Below are 17,532 nucleotides of genomic sequence, written 5' to 3' on the forward strand. Positions count from 1 at the left end.
TATATATATATATATATATATATATATATATATATATTTTTTTTTTACACTGAATACAGTTATGCCTAAAAATAGATATGACCAACAGGAAAACTTTTTGACTGAAACAGACCAGTACTGGCAATGTTATTGTGTCCAGTGGTCCAGAGAAGCTGCGTACCTGCTGTTTTTACGCACAAAAATCTGAACTATGCATTACATTTAAAGTTAATGCATAAAAATACGCAGAGCAATTTTGCTGCACAGCTTGTCTGCCTCCCTTCTCATCTCCACTAAAATCTCCACTAACAACTACATCTCCCAGAATACGTCTTCTGTTACTAGGAAAATGTACAGAAGAAAAAACAACCCAACAAACATTATCCAATCTGGCTAGCCCTGTTACTTTTGCAGCCAATCACAGTAACAATAAGAACAATTCTAAGCTACACAGGTTGACGTAAAAACACCCCAGTCCAGCTGCAAATCCAACTGGAACCATCATCAGAGGCAACTGCTAATAAAAGGTGCCTATAATAGTAAGGCTTGACTGGCGGACCCAACGGTAGGTGACAACCAGAAGTGGACCATCTTGGGGAACGTGCATAGCTGCAAGTACTCTAAATAACTCAATTGTGATCAGATACAGGTCAAGCAGTGCTTGGATAGGAGTTTGGTGGACAAAGGGGATGCAGTTTCATGAGTACGGCCCCTTACGGTGATGATTCTGACACGCCGGAGCACTGTTTTCGAAATTTTTTTGTGAAAGAGGAGGAGTGAGCGACACAGAAGCTGCAGCCACAGAGCCAGCAGGAAACCCTGAGCACCATCCTTCACAACACAAACACAGTATGGACACGAGTACCACTTTTTCCAGGACAGTTTTGTACACAGAGGATTGTGATTTCGGAGTGTCTTTTGTTTGGGACTGCAACCCTCCGTATTGGCTTCCCCTATACCATTGTTGGTATAGGGGTGACTGATTTATTATTTGATTCCTTTTTAATAAATACATTTTTCATTGAGAGTTTGGACTTTCACGTTGTACACAGCACCACTCACAGATACAGTTGTTCAAAGTAACATTGCAGTTAAAATGGAAAGCTCTTTTTTAATGCCTACCCCGTTACCATTAAACATATTACAATGTTTCTCGATATTACTCATGACTTCAAGGCAATGTTTCATTTTCGCCCCTGAAATTACATTTTACTCTTTCAGTGTTAAAATTAGAGGGTAAGTTACTCCCAGACCCAAAACCTTACCTGGAGCACTGATCCTATCTGGCCGCCCATCCATCTCTGCCTGTCACATTGTAGCCTACGTGGTGAACACAATAACTGGCTTCACTTTGCAGAAATCTTCACCAAACATTCATCTACAGTCCTAATCTCATATAGATGATTCAGACTGATTTTGGCTATAATCCAATACATTTATACAAACATTTTAACCAGTACACACACTCGTTCACGCTCTTACCTTTGCAATTGTGTGGATCTACTGATTATAAGTTAGTGGCTGCAAGTAACTTTATTAATTGAGGACAGTGCATGGACATACTAATTTAAAAGGAGTGGGTGAAAGCCATGCCAAAACAAAACTGTCCGGCAGGGCACTAAAACAATGTGAAAGGTCTTGAATTCTATACCACATGATTATTCTCTCTATAGTCTATATATACGTGTGGAAGGGGTGTGGGTAATTCACTGACTAGGAGACAGACAGGTGTACTTGACAACACCACACAGGTGCCCAGTTTTATTTTTAGAAGTTCTTACTTTTTCCTGCAGAGGGCACTGTTGACCGTGGGCTGCCTATCAACGATGATAGACAGCACCACGGAAATACCACAGCTGGTACGTGAACAGGAAGGGCACTCGCAGGTGCTCAAAGAAATAATAATGAAAACAGAAGGCGAAAAGAACAAGGGAAAATAAAACAGTAATAAAACTACAAATAAAAGGTGCTGCACTCGGCAGCGTTATCCCGGTCGCCGCTACCCGCACGACCCGGATCACCGTCCTACTCTATCGGCTATCTAGCCTGCTCTTTCACAATACGCCGGGGTCTGCCCAAGGATTCCCCGCTCTCTCTCCCTCTGTGATTCTTTTTTTTCTCCCGGCTGATTCCCGGTCCCGAATCAAAGAGTCCGCACTCTTAGCGCGTCTAAGTGGGCAGACCTGAGGAAACAACAGAGCGTTATTTTATAGGACCAACAATCACCCAAGACCCGCCTCCCAGCCATTCAGAGAGGGGGAAAGTCCACACACACCCTTTCCCACTTCCCCGTGTCATTGCCATGACTCACAGGCGGCTGTTGGGCGACTGCCGCCCTCTTCCTGCAGCCCGTGAACACGCCAGCAGAGTCAGCACAGATCTCTCCCTGTTACAATACGATTTGTGTGTGCATGTGATTTTGTAAACAGCAAATAGTAAATTATTTTAAAATAAAATACTTACACAATAAACCACTTGAAGAAAGAGGATAAATGTGTTCTAGAAAAAGGTCTATGCTACATAAAATAGAACACAATGTAGCAACAAACAAATTGAACCAATTTACTAGTGTGTATGGAAGGAATACAAAACACTACACTCTAATACAAATAAAATCCACTTGCATGTCTAGCTCATAATTTGCATAATAATGAATGACCTTAAAATGACACAATATAGATGGAAAAAATTACTATATCAAAGTGCTGGTACAGCAGTGTTTGTATTCCTTGTCAAACTGGATGTATTCTTGGCCTGGACAGAACATGCTCTGCTTTGAGACAAATACAGTTTCTTGCAGCTTACTGCAAATGCTATTATGTATAGTAAAGAAAACAGGGATATATTGTTTAATGATTATAGTATAGTAAAGAAAACTGAGACTGTTTAATGATTTTCATGTTCAAACGACAAGTAAGAGACTAAACATCCAAGGCAATATTTAAGCCACAAAAGATTTAACATATCCCAAGCATGCACGGCTTCCCACTCTTGATCTCTTGATTGTTGCAACACCTTATCCCCTGATCTGTGACAACAATGCTGCAACCGAGTCCTGCTCACACAACAAACCAAGCTTCTGATTGGTGGCAATTCTCCCCTCTCTGACATCCCTCTGGGTAACATAACCTTCCTGAACACAGTTACAGCTGACCCAGGGCCGTTGCATAACTAACTATGAAAAATGATATAACACTGCTGCAGTTTTCAGGTAACATAAATACACAAACAGAATTTTGCATACATTCAAAAGCTCCAACAGCAGGACTCAGAACACCTTTTAATTAATGCAACTCAAGAACAACCCTGATAACATCACTGCTGTACTGTAAATTCTACAAGTTGATAGAGGACAGGTTATGAAAGCTTTCATGTTGTCACATATCAAAATCGAGGCTCACATGTCAAGTTGCGTGAGGATTTAAATGGTAAAACAGGAATGCAACAGCAGTTGGCTTTTCAAACAATAATGCAATCAATATATTTCACAGATATTTTCCCATATCTAAATTAAACTGCAGAGATGAGATAGTTTGACTGAGTTTTTATAAATCAATAAAAGCACATCTAAAGGACATATTTGCTTCTTGGATTTGCAGTTTAAGTGCTATTTTTTATGTATTGGTGATTGAATGTAGTTTATTGCGGCATTCGTTAAAATGCACATTTTACAGAAAACTAGTACATTATGTAAATTTCTCACATCCTTTTGTAAGCAATCTCAGTTTTCTAAACATGGAAAAATGTCTTGCCCCTCACAGACAGGTATTCTTTGAATAATGGCTATTGTGTGTCTCCAGAAATCTCGCAAAAAAAAAGAGAAGATAAACCAAGGTAAAAGAAAAATCTCCTCCTTATGACACGTTTTACAGGGATTTCAAAAGTCTGTGTCACAGTTTTCATGAAATTATTGTATTCATTGCTTGTTACATGACACAAAACATATAATATAATTAAAGTAACTGTTGCTAAAAAACTTAAATAAATCTTATCTATTTTGCATTTAGCTGAAATATGCAGTTTTGAAAGACGTGTTATAGCAAATTAATATTATTTTTACATAGGTTAAAGAAAGTTTCAATTTTCCATGATGTATTCACAGGAGAGACTGGCACTTTTGGGTCATTTCACCTCAGCAGTATCTTCTGAGTCTTAACATGTTACTGGGTGAAATCATGAAATCATGTCAGGAAAGAAGCCATTAACCCTTAGCGATCCATTTATTCAGCGCTTGTCAAGAGCATCAGGTCCAATTTATTTTCGCATGCGCTGTTTATTTTACACAGGTTTTTAAAAAAATAAAAAAATAAATAAAAAAGGCACTGCATAGCAATTTAAAAGGCACTGCATAGCAAAAGGACATCAGTACTGCATCTCCAGTCAAGCCCCCCCCCCTTGTTTGCTGTGTTTTTCACATACATCTTTATAGACATGCATACTGATAAATCCTCTCCTGATCATTCGTTTTTTCACCAAACTCCTCAATAATGTGATCCAAGTCATTATCTTATTACTATAGCATCTCAAAAAGCTCCGCAAATGTCTGTGATATTCTTTGCGCGCTGGATGCGGAAGCAGCTATCTCCTTTGTTTGTGTCCCTGTTATCTCTGTGGTGCAGGGCCATGTGTATTGCTCAGATACGCACCCTTTTTATTTTTTATTTTTCGGCTTCATTCGGCTCCTATCAGTCTCACTCGACCATTGAAAGGTTTTCTCAGCTTTTTCCAGAGAAAAAACGACTAGAGACCTGTGGTTAACATCTTTTTGATGATGTCAGACAGGGTCTGACATCGGACTGGAAAGGGAAAATTGTAATGTCAGACCTGGTCTGACATAGGACCGCAAAGGGTTAAAGGGTGGGGACAATTTCACGCTCTGTGCTGGGCGATTTCACCTGGAGCGTGAAATAAAGTAAACAGATTTTAAAGAAAAGACATCCGAGGAGATTGATTTGACATTTTAGATTTGTATAATTCCATCTACTTTCTTCCATGATAAACTAGTGAATAATGCTGACAAAATATTAGTATCTATGTGGCCTGTAACTCTTAACCACCAGCTGTAATGGTGGCAGATTTCACTTTAAAAAGCTGTTGAACCAGATGTGCTTTGATCTTTATCAATCAATCAATCAATCAATATTTATTATATATAGAGCCTTTCATAGTGGAACACCATCACAAAGCGCTTTACAAGATGGAATAAATACAAGAAAATCCATAATACTTCAAATAGATAAATGCATAATACATGATATACAGTAGAAAGTTGATAGTAGTTGATACAGGATAGTAGCATAATACATAGTACACTGAATAGTGGAAAATGCATAATACATGATAGTAGCATAATACATAAAATAATACATTAAATACAGTGGAAAGTGCAGAAAACATGAAATAGTTCAATACTGTGGAAAGTGCAGAATACATGATAGTAACAATATGTGAAATAGTAGAAGCAGCTAATAACAGATATCAGGCTTAAGGAGCTTGGAAAGCAAACGAGAACAGGTGGGTTTTGAGAGTTGATTTAAAGCGAGCTACAGTCGACGCATCACAAACCAAAGCTTGGAGAGAGTTCCAGAGAGTCGGAGCCATGAAGCTAAATGAGCGTTCTCCAAGTGTGGTGAGCTTTTGCTTGGGGATAACAAGTAAGCCAGAGTAGGAGGACCTCAGCTTGCATAACAGGTCAGCAGGTTGAGGAGGTACTCGGGACCTGTCTGATGGAAGGGCATTGTAGGTGAGCAAGAAAGTTTACAGGTAGCCAGTGGAGCTGGGCAAGACAGAGGGTGAGGAGATTGTTTTTTTTACATCTGGTAAGGATCTTGGCAGCAGCATTCTGAACTAGTTGTGTGCCAGGAGATCACCATATAGAGTTGCAGTAGTCGAGTCGAGAGGAGACGAACTCATGACAAAGTATCTCTGCATCTGGGAGGGAAATGTAGGGATGGACTTTGGAGATGTTTCTAAGATGGTAGAAGGAAGATTTGACCACGGAGGAGATGTGGGCATCAAAGTAGAGGTGGCATTACATTCAACATGCTTGTTGCATAATGACACTATGAAATTGCCGCGTAATGTGCAGTCTATTGTAATATCGTTCATATTGTATAATCTCAATGTGCTCTTATGGAATTCAGCAGTTACTGTTTTTCTTTAATTATTTGATAGAGTAGGTTTTACTGGATACTTATGTTTAAATGGTAATCTTTAGGGGTGTGCAGTGAACCTACTACTCGAACTCGGAAACCAAAACTCAGATTTTACTGAGATGATGTCACCAGAATAGGCAGGACTAAAGCCCAAAGTGCCATTAATATGCATCTCTGGCCCTGATTTACTCTAAGAAAGTTCCCATACAGTGTTTCAGTATTTCTTTAACAATGTTTTTTTTTTATCATTTTGAAGTCCTAATGTGTCATTTTAATTCTTGTTGCACAATAACTTATTACGTATTATCAAATAATATGGGGTGTCTGTGATAGGGTGGTGATTAATGGAGTCCACTTAGACCAGGCTAAAAATCTGCTAAATGTATTTGTTTATTTACTATTATTCATTTACTAGTTGTTTTGGCGGATTATTGTGATGTGTGGGTGCTTGTGTACAGAGCATAGTAAAGTATGATGAGATTGGCTAAGTATGATGAAGTTGTAGTCAGGTTCTAGGAAAGCAGTTACCGTATTTCTTCAAATTTAAGACACCCTCAGATTTAAGATGCAAAAATAAAACATCAAATAAATATGCATTTACAAAGCTACAACCTCAATTACGCTGTTGTATTGTACAAAACTGACCTGAAAAAGTGTTGTTGTAGATTAAACCACAGATCTTGTTTATTATTCTGCTCACTGTATAATACATAAGATGGCATCTGTGTCATACACACACCAGCACTCACTTACAGCATCACCCATCCTGGCAAAAGGAAGCGTGACACAACACTCCATGTCAACATGTATCCCACCAGCCACAACAGCATTGAACAGTGCTTGCCATGTCGAAAAATACAGAGGGTCTGATCAGCATTTCTGATCTGTCCAAGCTGGTACTGTTTGCTTGAAATGATGAAATTGTAAATGTTTCTCTTAGAATTCCTCAGGAAGGTTTGTTTTTTTCTCAGCAGCGCCACCTTGCTGCTTGTGTATTCAGGCAGACGCCTTTGTTGTCTTTTCTTGGCAGTCAGTCGTGTTGCTGTTTGTGCACTCTGGTAGTCATGTCTTTTGTTGTCGATTTTAATACACGCATCACTATATTGTACTCGAATTTAAAACACAGGCTATTTTTGAGAAGCAAAAAATTTCTTAATTTGAAGGAATATGGGTGTCGACAGCAAATAAATTCAGAAGAGACCACTACCTCTACACATAGTAGATATGGGCTGTTTTTTTTTTTTTTTTTTGTGGTATGTCATGGTCTAAAAATAGATATTTCACAATTAAACATTGTATTTATTGAAGTTGTTGCACTGAATATGGACGGAAGCCCGTTAACAAGTTCCAGCAGTTTCGAAAGATAGAGTGCGGATATCCCCCGGAGAGCAGGCAGCATTCTCACACAGTGCCTTGTGCTATGGGCTTTCTGAGCAGACTTGATGGAAGACCGCTACCGCTCAAACACTCAAACTTACATGCTACGAGAAACCTTATTACAAATAACAATAACATAAAGTACAAATTCAATCAAATTGTAACCACTCTGGGTAATTAAGTCACTACCTCAGCGCTGAATACCATAGCTGTAGCTATTATGTTTGTTTTTTTCTCCAGGTCTGATGAAAAATTACATTATGATTCATACTGTACATATTAACCCTCCTATTAGCTTTTAAAATACTGATCCTATTGAATGACTCAAAGAGACAATGCCACAAAGTGTTTATGTTCCAAAGGACATCACTCTAGCCCCTATCACTGCCAAGATAATAGTGGTTGAAAACTGGTTTAACATGGAAAAGAAGTTGAAACCATGACTATAGGGTCACTGTCGTATGCTGTGTTTAAATCTATGTCCTGTCTGCCACCTTGATAAAGATATCGGATGAATGAGTTTCGGTGAGTGAGAGTGTCCTGGATGGTGCTGCAGGGGGTGTGGCCAGAAGACAGGCAGAAAGAGAGATAACGTGACTTGTTCATTGATAAAACTGTTTAAGTGTCTTACATATCTGGGTGTATAAATCAGAATAAACACAATGCAGATACAACTACATTAATATACAGAGAATAATAGATGGGCTTCAGTGAGTTACGGGGAAATTCCATCTAGGGTTTATGTGACGTCATAAACTATGAGACCATTTGGTCTAGTTTATAAACTGTCACAGAAACCGGAGATGGAATTATTTCCCTTTAATTCACTGAAGCCCATCTGTTTTTATTTATTTATAATACATAGATTATCTGTAATAAAAAAGACAATACATTGAATTTAATGACTAGTAAAAACATAAATTAAGTCAATATTAAAGAATCTTAAATATCATTTTCTTTTTCATAATCCATTAAACTGGGTAGAAAAATGGCTAAGGATTAAAATATAGCCTTCATCCATGTGTACTATGGGCAAGACACACACACACGTCACCGGGTTTTGCTGTTAGGGATTTCTATTACTGTGCTGGCTTATGACTTGGTGTCATTGGTTTATACAGAAGGGTATATTGATTATGTACTGGGTGGTGTTATCAGTATATTTATTTTCATTCCCCGTCCAATTAAAAGGAGGTGCCGGTATACTCATAGTGCAGTATATTTTTAATGCATGTGCTGCACTGAATTCTATATTTTTTTAAGGCTAACTGTGGCAGGCTGGCGAGTGGAAAGAGGCCCAGACACAGACTGCAGTTCAAAAAAATAACTATTTTATTATAAATAAACACAAAAATGAAAGGGCACAAGGGCCAAAACAAAGCAATTTAAACACAAAGAAAGACAAAAAGCAAAACTTACAAAAATAACAATTTCCAGGCTGGGCAATGCCTTCACTGGATTCAAACTTTCCAAACAGCCAAAAAAAAAAAAAAAAACCAACCTGCTTCCTCAGCTCCCTCTCTCCAAACGAGAAGCAGAGGCCTCCTTTTATATCAGGTGGCTGGGCGCTGATTGATCGTTAATCAACCTAATCAACTAATCAACCCCAGCCACCTGAACATAATAAACCCAGGCAGGTAGGGGAAGTTAACCCCATCCCTGCCAATTTAAAGGGCAGAGCTTTGCTCTGCCACACTAACATAGACGTCATGTTTATTCTGGAGCATCCAATTATAGATATAAGCCAGTATTTACCTTTTTTAAATATTTAGTAGGCTTAAATGCCATAAATCTTTGTCATAAAACAATCAATGCAGCACAATAAATATTCCGTAATATTATATTGATATGAGCATGACACTGCATCTACCTTCTCTGAAATTAGAAAAAATGAGGCATCTATTTAAATCAATATTTAGCTTTTCATGTCATTCATTACAGAATTATCAATAATACATAACTTTAGCTTGATCTGTGCCCAAGAGAATTGAGAATTAATGAAACACTCTATTTTAGAAACAAATATTTTGTTTCATCCTTAAAATACATTCCTTACAACCCTAAGTTGAATATAATCACAGAAAAATACACTTTGCAAAATGTAAATGTCTAGTCACATTATATTTGGACATGTAGCAACTTAGGATATATTTGTTAATAATATAATGACACCCCAGTTGCATTTACAAGCTGCAAAAAATGAATTACTGTGCACTGCAGTGATACCAGTTAATATAAAAAGCAAGACAAACCTTCATTTGGGGGGTTGGTGGGGTGGTGAGAGGTGGCAGGGAAGATTATGGTGGGGACTGTGCATTGCCTCTGGTACACAACGGTTAAAAAGCCAAAAGAAGCAAACAGATCCTCTTCTTCCTAATCAATTGGTCTTATAAGCATTTTTTAAATCAGGTGTATCTTTTAGTCATTGTTGCACATCACTGCACTGTGCTATACCTTACTATATATACCTTACTATATATATAAAGAACATTGCCTTTCTTTTTTAATGCCTGTTAGCAATCATAATCCTATATGTATTACAGTTCAAGATCCCTTTTATCATCTCTATCAATAAAATCTTGCCTTGCTCCAGATATGCCCATGGCCTCTGGCTTATTGATTAGATTCTGTCAAGGAAAGATGAGTCTTTAGGTTACATTCTGTTTTAGATCACTGCTAATGCAACTGAACTCTTACTGTACTTGCTGCTTGGATTATTAGACCACTGTTCATTTACATGCAATAAGGTTAAAACACTGAAGTGTGCCTAAAGGCAGAAATACAGTGTAGTGTAGACTCCTACCTAAAACTGGGATTCAGCATTGTTGTTCAGTGAATTTCTATTGTTTTAATTAAAACTGTGATTAGGCACTGCATCGGGTAGTTGCGTTAAGCTTTCTCAGGTACAAATAACTGCTGAAGTGACCTTTATGGCTTTGGCTATAAGTTAATGCGTTGTGTATAGGGAGTCTTTGATTGTTATAAGGAGATGTCATCTTAGTTTGGGCAAGATGATTGCGAAAACGATTTATGTTTTAAAAAGAGATGTCCTACACATAGAGTATTACCTCATTCTACTGTAAATCACAAACATGAAGATTGTTATGAGGAAGCACTGTTAACATGAAAACTAGTTGTTTTTTGACTATTAGAATTAGTTGTGCCATATGTGTCAGATTTTCTCTGCATAGGATGGCAAATCCTTGGTTTCCCAGGGTTTTTTTTTTTTTTTAATGTATAACAAGCATCAGGATTTTCACCCTACCTCAGATTAGTTGACCGCAGAACTTTCAGAAACAAAACATTGACAACATAAATACACCTTTGTACACATTGTCAGACATCACCTTGGTAGTTTACTTTGTCTGTAGCTTTCCGATGTCTTCAGCTAGCAAATGGTAATTCCCTCAAATCGGTGTTCTTTTTCGTAATTAAATAGGGTAAGGGTTTCAAAGCATTCTGCAACTATCCACTGTGCTACTTTTTGTATTTCTTTTTTTTTTTTTATACCAATACAGTGTAATTCATTTCTGTCTGCATCATGGAACCAAACTGTTGAAGTACTGGTGAATCTCTATGTTCCAATATTAAATTGTGACAGAGGCTGGTCCCACTTTATGCTATCAATTGTATATATGGTTATGTTTACCAGGGGAAAAAAAGGCACTGGGTGCGCTGTTGGCTTTGTAAGAAGATACAAATTCTGATTTACCTGAATTTTTAGGAGGCTTTACAACAAACTTGTTGTGGTGTCACTGTATTTTAATTTAATAAAAGTTAAAGCACAAGCCTCTTAAAAACATATGTGTATATGTATTATGTATTTAGTACACACTGCATTTGCCTGCAAGGTATATCTTCCATACATTACTGAAGTTATTAAAATTTTTTTGCTTTTAACAGCATCCAATTCCTCCAAGTTCCAAGTTATGGTGTTTGTAGGCTATAGCCATAGTACTGTATTTGGTTCAAATCCTACTTAAGAGCAAGATTGACTGGTAGTGTGTAAAGGTGTTGATTTTCCATCATTACAGCTGTACTACCTTCTTGATCCAGGATCCAAGCAGGCTCACAGGCAATAATTGCTGGGTATACAGCACATATTCCCTAATTCAACATGTCAATACATTACAGTACTTTAGTATGGGGCAGGCAAACATGCCACAACAAAGTTCGACACACATGCCACTAACATGAGCTACTGGACTATGAGAAAAGGAATTCCTCTAGAATACACAGGAATACTCCCACTTTTCTTAAAGGCACAGTGTCAGTATAGTAAAGTGATCATTACAATGTGGCACCTTGTATCATTCACACGGTAGCACTATTATTTCAACTCAGACAGGCAGAAACCCTAGTCTTCCTGATGGTTTAGTTTAACCTCCACAAGGGTGACCTTTTGAGGATCAAATCACTAGCAGACTCAATGAGTTAACTGGCAAACCTTTTTCTTACTGTAAAATAGATTAATTAAAAGCACAGGACTGTTGTCTTTTCTGCTTATAATGGGAAAACTATGGCAACCTTGAACAACAAAAGTAATCAATACTAATTAGTACTGGAACTTAGCCAATGTTGAACTCAATTTTGGTTGGAAAAATGATTTAACCGGAGATCAGACTGAACATATTGTGCTATATTTATTTAAAAATACACAATGCATATAAATGAAAAAGCATTGTTACTCACATAGGCTCAGCATTACACACTCACCTGTCTGTCTAATTATTCTACATTTTACAGAACTGGAAAGAGAAGAACTGAAATGGTTGAGAACTGAGACAAACCATATCAATAACATGGCAGCAGAATGCTACAACATAATTTACCGCTCTTAATAACATTTCATATTTTACAGATCAGAGCTATTAAAGCCTTTAACAGTCTGAAGATGTTGACATAATTAGAAAGCAAAAAGCTTACATTTGAATGTTATGCCAGTTAACTGTCTGTTCTTAACCAAGGATACTATACCATTTCTAACAGACTGGAATAACAATAACACCATCTTTATTATTTATTCTAAAAGGAGTTTTAGGCATAAAGGGCAGTGAGACATGATTTCAAGGTCACATGGCGTTTACCCATACTACTCTCTTATACAGTCATATACAGTGATAATACAACTGAGTAAGAAAGCTAGACAAATGTTATTATAAAAGAAACTCCAAAAATTTGAAGCACAAAAATTTTATATTAAACTATCATTCAAGGTGACAAATATAATCTGGACGTAAGTTCAACAAAATTGGCCTGTTTTCACTTTACGCGGTTTTCGTTGGTTTAACGACATGACTACAGTGGAAATGACTTTGTATTTTGTCTTTTGTGTCTTGTATGTAGTTGTCTACTGAAGTTCAGTTTTCTTGATATTTATCCGGATAGATTTTCATTACTAGTGACGGAAAGGTACTATAAGACACACCACCTGATAAAATTAAGTATAATAGAAGATCTTATATATAATATATATATATATATATATATATATATATATATATATATATATATATAGTTGAGGTTTTTTTTTAGTGCTTTCAAATGTATTTTTTATTTGAATTTCCTTTTTTTAGGACCCATGTTAATAATGTTACAGCTACAGTATTGTTTGCTATGTAACAAGTAGGAATAGCAATGAGACTCATATGAACAATATGTTTATTTGCTATCAGGTTAATGTATGTATTTCCCTTGTAATATAAAAATCATGATTTCAAAAATGCATCTCCGGTACAACTCTGTTTCCTGCTGTTTGCTTTTTTTCCCCATAAAAGAGCTGTAAAAGGCATTTGAACAGATGGTTGCTGGACTGCTCTGTCCTGCATCTCCTCACAACTGCCACAAAGACTTTGTGTTCATTAATCTTCCATAGACTTCCAGTAGCACAACAACTATATTAAACAGCTTGGGAGAGAAAGAGACAAGCCAGCACGGCTGTCAGGAACTTCAAACTAAACTATCAGTCCACTACGCCAAGTCTTTCCACTAAATGCTACTGTAAAACAGCGAGAGAAAATAAACATTTAGCCAGGAGGCTAACCCTTATACGTGCTTTCCAAAGAAAGGAAATGATAAATGCTCATTATACCAAGGGCACTCACTGTAGCAAGTGTAGGGCAGCCTTTGAAAGTGTAGCATAAAGACTCACAAAACATCTGGTTTGAATTCAAGCTGGCTCATTACATTTTAAAAAGATAACTGTTTCCCCCTGTACAGGGTATGGAAAAATGGGAGCCAATGATGCTTGGATTCGTAACAAGGAGTTTGCACAGTGGGCGATAACTAAAAAGAAAAGTTTATTTTTTTCTTTCCTGGGTATAAGCAATAAATTCTGGTTGAGGGCGGATGGACACAGGTTGATGAAATGTCTCAAGCATTTGCTTTTATTGAGTGTAGTTAAAAGAGAAGCACAATCCCATTCAAAATTGTAGTGTTTAAAAGCATACGGAAACAGTTTGTCTTGTGTTGCTGAATACATATTTAATTCCTTTTTTTTATTCCACTACAATACATAGATTCACAGGACATGGAGGATGAACCTCTGGAATTGAAATAGTAGAGAGTGCTTTGTGACTTAGAAAAGAGGACAGGGTTTCTCCTTGGCTTGCAGTCTGGGAAGCAAGTATTACTTCCCTCAAGGGGAACCTAGAATGGGCAGAGAACGTAACAACAAGTTAGGATCGATTTGGCCAGGGGTCCCCTCTGGCTCGCGGAGAACCTTACTGGCGGAGGGCGAGGCCAACTTCATTTGCCCCCAAAGGGAGACCTTTGTAGAGGTGGCACAGCAAAGTGGAGGAAGAAGGAAGGATGGCGGGAATGAAAAAGCAAGATAGAATAAGAGCATTAAATAGAGAGATTGACAGATATTTTGGCGGGACATAACTGCAGTACAAGGAAATCCAAATAATAATATTTATAAACAAAGGAGAAGTTATGGAGTTCTTTGAGTTAGCAGTTTACAATGAAATACGAACGCATTAATGTATATTGGACTAAATAAAGCCTTGTCTTTTAAGGGTTATATTTGCCAAAAGAAAAAACAACTCTGAATAAGAAAACAGTTATCACCTTCATTCAAACCCAGTACATCTTCCTTTTCTCTTAGAAATAAAAACCTACAGGGATTGCTGAAGACCTGTGCATAAGGACCCCAAAGGTCATACCTGACGTGTTTTCTCTGCCTGCCCATTCTGAGCTAAAAATCTGTTGTCTGAAACGGAAGCAGGGGATAACACATTAAGAAGTCAGGCCCCTGTGAACTTATGAGGAGTGCATCACCATGACAAATATTTCTGGACCGCAACTCTATCCAGCCTCCTCCTCTGTGTGTCCATTGCAGTCAGCAGCTAAATTGAAAAATCAATTCCAATTTAAATTATTGGAATAAGGAACACCAGGAGTCAAAGATAAAAAGGCGCTGCTCTCCAAGATCCTCTTTAATTGGAAAGTCATTTCTTCAGGGTATTCTAATGGTTCTGAGGGAGGATTGCAAAACAAAGTTGATGAGCTGGGGGAAGGTTAATAGCTTATGTGTTTTTTTCTGAACAGCAGCTCCCCCTCTCTCTCTCTTTTGCATTCTTTATGACAGACCCATCAAATGACGAAAAATGCCAGGATTCTTGACTTCTTTATAGAGACTGACACTAATGTTGCCATGTGTTTGACCAGAACTGTTTTTTACAACCGGTATCTCGTCAAACAATGCAACTCGGTGTATAACAACTTGACCAGTAATGCTTTATTTACATCACTTACCTGCAGTGCAATGGTATAAAATTATCAGAACAAAAAGAATAGAGTAAAAAAACTAAGGCAGAATATGTAAAGTGATCTCATCTTTCTCTTGGATCTCGTGTGCTGAATGTTGGAGACTGTGAAGGTAATGTGTATTATAAAGATGGACATGGAGCAGTGCCATGGGTGTTGTTTAATTCCAATGACAGGATTGAGTGTAATTTCGAAATCTAATTATATTAGATTAAATAACTGTACTATTATAGCAAGGTGGACCCAAAGTGCATGCTTTTATACTGTGTTACAGTTGATGAATTTTGTCCAGCATCAGCTTCTAATAGAGAGAAGTAGAATTACACTTGGATATCAAGGAATGATTACTGAATCCATACACACTTATTGTCTCTGTTTTAGAGGGTCATTTCCATTCAGATTTCACAAGTGCTTTATCTAGTTTGTCCTCCTTAAAAATTAAGACCAGTCTGCAAGAATACAATTCCCCTAGTGGGTCGAGTTACCAGGTTTAATAAAGCTAAGGGCAAAGTGACATGGAGTATTTAAACCCATTTTACAGTATAATTCAATCAAAACAGACTACACCTGTACCCAAAGGTATGGCCATGGATTTTTATCTGATTTCACCGTGTCGTTAATGTGCAATATACTCGAAAAAACTGTTTCCAATGGGATAAGGTCAGTTTGATTAAAAGAAAAGCATGTCAAGATGTTGCAGTCATTAAGCATCCCCGTAAGGGGGTATATACGTTTTTTGCAATGTCTTGTGGCTGCTATATTGTGGTGAATTCTGATTTATAAAGACACAATCCTTAAAATATTCACAAACTTTTACTTCTGAGTTATTTAGAAAATGTTAACATTAATCTCAGCCAATATGGCTGCCATGACGAGATCTTAATAGAGTTTTGGGTTCTTTAGGATGACTCACTTTGTGATACTGTATTCCTATTTGACACAGAGCTGTATTTTAAGATAATTTCACATTTCAGTAAAATGTAACCGTCTCACTGCCACATTGTTTCAATATTTGGCGATATCAAAGATAGAAGCCACTTGTTTTTGACTATATTTGCTGATAACATATTTGTTATTAAATTACCTGCTGGGTTTTTATTCACAAAAAAACAACCATGGCTTGTGTATTTTAAATTCACATCTACAATAAAACTGTTATATTATTGTTGCACCTACCTTTAATAATTAATATGGTATTTTTGTGATTCATAAGTAAAAAAAAAAAATCAAACAAACAGACAGACATCTCGTTAGGATATGACAGGGTCCAAACATATGTGAATCTGTTAATCGGTTAGAAATAAAAAAAAGGTGCATTTCTCTAATGTATTTCTCTAAGCAAACTGGTGTGTTTTACAAACATATTCTCAATTTGGCTTTGTTTCCTACAAGGAAACTAACAAAGTTAAAAGGTAGCGCCTTTGCAAATGATACTCAATTTCACAGCACATTATCCCTCCCTGTTCTCTTCCCTGGGTTTCATTTTCATTAAGACCACAGACAAGCGCTCACATTAATAATTACTGTAGAGTGACTAAATACAGGCCATACTTTTCTAGCCTTTCGTTTTCCTCAGTGGCCTTCCATGTTCATGCTTGTGAAATGTTAATTTAGATAATGTGGCTTGCCCCTTGTCAGATAATTCTGTTTTGCAGCTTCACTAATACATAATGGTCTGTTCTGATTAGATGGCATTAATTTTATCTTTTTTTAAATCAACCCTTACTGTTTTCTTAGACAAAATGTAATAACTGTTTAAAGATCCAGGCCAAATTGGTAACCATGGCTACAATTGGTCATGTGCAAGGTTTTTCTTCTAAATGCTTCAGAAAATCCATTTATACAGGGCACCTTTCTGGACCAATCAAAGAAATAGACAATCATTGGGCTGTTCCCCAACAAGAAACAACAGATCCCCAACTATGTCTGTGCGCAAGCAACAACCAGCACCGCTGGTCTTGTACTTCACACCAACTGTGCGTAGTGTTTCAGCCAATCAAATTATGCGCCCAACATAACCTCAAACATAACCTCAAACAATCCAAACATGCTAAAACAATGCAGGTAGTTCACAATATAGCATCCCATTTACACTTCCTTTCCACATAGCTTGGAGACTACCCATCTGGACAGACAATACTACTCTGCTCATCCAGTTAAAGATGCCTCTTATCTGTACAGTAATTCAGGCATCTAACCACCCATATTATTTTTCAAGGTATTTAGGGCCAGTAAAGTAAAACTGATGTTA

Source organism: Polyodon spathula, chromosome 9 (assembly GCF_017654505.1).
Source record: "Polyodon spathula isolate WHYD16114869_AA chromosome 9, ASM1765450v1, whole genome shotgun sequence".
Classification (NCBI taxonomy): Eukaryota; Metazoa; Chordata; class Actinopteri; order Acipenseriformes; family Polyodontidae; genus Polyodon; species Polyodon spathula.